The sequence below is a fragment of the Muscardinus avellanarius genome (assembly GCF_963383645.1).
Source record: "Muscardinus avellanarius genome assembly, chromosome: 9".
Classification (NCBI taxonomy): domain Eukaryota; kingdom Metazoa; phylum Chordata; class Mammalia; order Rodentia; family Gliridae; genus Muscardinus; species Muscardinus avellanarius.
The window spans coordinates 55,391,688-55,393,637 of record NC_137795.1 but is presented as its reverse complement, the minus strand read 5'-3'; the positions used below and the strand labels follow the sequence as shown (position 1 = coordinate 55,393,637).

Here is a 1,950-nt window from a genome sequence, read left to right as displayed (position 1 = left end):
AATGATATGGAATGAGCTCTTTTGTTGATAGTGGACTATTTTACTACCCTTGCTATTGATAGTGACTATTTACTTTATAAATTCAGAATGTCTCCAAAGTGTATTATTAGAGTGATACTGTTTCTTAGTTGTGTTGTTGTTGTTGTTGTTGTTGTTGTTGTTGTTCTAGTCTGACAAAGGATATATTAACAGGAAATGGAATTTTTCACTATTCTCAGTATATTCTTAGAAGGTAAATTTATGCATGCAGTTAAATTTACAAAATTGCCATGTACTTTGCTATTATAGAATAATAGTTTTATTGCTTATGGAATATTTTAGACCACAAAATATATTCTTTTTTAAAAAAGTTTTCCTACTAAAACCTTTTATTCTCTTTTTGTTGAGGATTAAGGAAAATAACTCCACCCATAATTCATTGCAACCTGAACTTAATGACACCACCTTATGCTTGAGCCAATTAGGAACAAGGCCAAACTGCATCCTTAGGTCTATTTAGTTGGTAAATGCACTTAATCAGTGACCTTTCTCATATAACCTTTAACAAGAACTCATAAGTGGCATTGATTATGCCCCAGGAGATGAGGGACTGATGGTAATTCAGGTGGGCACCTCTGAAAAGATTTGTCAGTTTCCTGTCCCGATCTAGCCAGATTGTTTTAAAAACCTTGGGAAAAGACTGGAATTCCCCACCAATCTGAGACTGTATTCGAGTTTTTACAACATTAATCAGAAAAAACAAGAATCCCAACATGGCACCCAGTAGACCTCCACAGATGAAGTCATTGACCAAGTGAGCACTGTGCGTAGTTGCAGTCGGCAGATGCTCCTTGATGGGGCCTCAAAGGCCAAAGAAAAGGATGTTGCTAAATCCATTACGGAAAAGAATGGGCACCAGGCCTCGGTAATACTCTCCAACTCCATGGCGTTTCAGTGCCTGGTAAGTGCTTGTGAATTTATCATGATGCCTGTGGTCTTGAAGCAAGGTCTGAACTCTTTCCAGTGGAGTGAAAATGGCTTCTGTTGTTCCTGCCAGCACCGCAGCCACAGCTCGGGTAGCAAACTCTGGGGCACTGACGTGTTTACGGAGAAGGCAAGATAAATCCTCATAGAGACCGAACATAAGCACCAGGGTGGTGGTTTTCTGCATTAATGGGGGAAGGATTCCACGGTACAAGTTTCGAAATCCATCCCTCCTCAACTGAAGGATTGCATCCCGGGTTTTGATTCCATACTGCTGCCGAAAGAGGATCTTCTGAACAGGAAATGTGATGGCTACGTTGTTGAAGGCCGCACAGCAGCCGCAAAAGTAATGCTTCATTTCACCAACGTTTGTAATGTGAGGTGATATATCTTGTTTTGAAGATGTTAGGATGGGTGTCCTTTTTTCATGAGCTTCTGAATCCATCATGTTGCTAAAGATCTTTCTTCTTCATGAAGGATTTTTTAACCTGTGACACCAGCTTTCAAGCGACTGCAACTGGAATCGTGGGCGATGACAGGTTTTTGGTGACTCTTCCACTTTTTTCCATTGTTACTGGCCTGTTAGGGTCTCTCTTCTGGAGTCAATTTTGAGAACTGGCTTTCCATACTAGAGAACAGATGGGTCAACTCCTCTCAGAAGCAAACAGCTTGCCTTTTCCCCTGAGATGTGCTATGGGGGCCTTCGGTCCCAAAGCGCCTAACCTGTGCCCTGGAATCACCATGGGACGCGAGGCGTCCTGGCACATCTCATTCTATGGGATCCTTTCAGAGCAAAGGCGAAGGAGACTCCAACCGCAAGGTCACTATTCTTGTATTTCAAGGGCTCCATGGCCACAGCCGCCCGCCTGCTCGCAGCCCGCGGCTAGCGCGCCCCAGCGGCCCCGCGCAGGGGCCCACAAAATATATTCTGATCTCTAATAGAACTTGGTTTAATTGTTTATGTAGTCTCAGAATACATTTCAGTTA

At 42.8% G+C, this 1,950-nt stretch overlaps 1 pseudogene across 1 annotated transcript; it reads right to left on the bottom strand.

The window, feature by feature from the left end:
* Positions 1–529: 529 nt before the first annotated feature.
* Positions 530–1,411, bottom strand: LOC308267281 (mitochondrial nicotinamide adenine dinucleotide transporter SLC25A51-like; annotated as a pseudogene). The gene has a single exon. The product of its transcript is annotated as a mitochondrial nicotinamide adenine dinucleotide transporter SLC25A51-like (transcript).
* Positions 1,412–1,950: the final 539 nt, after the last annotated feature.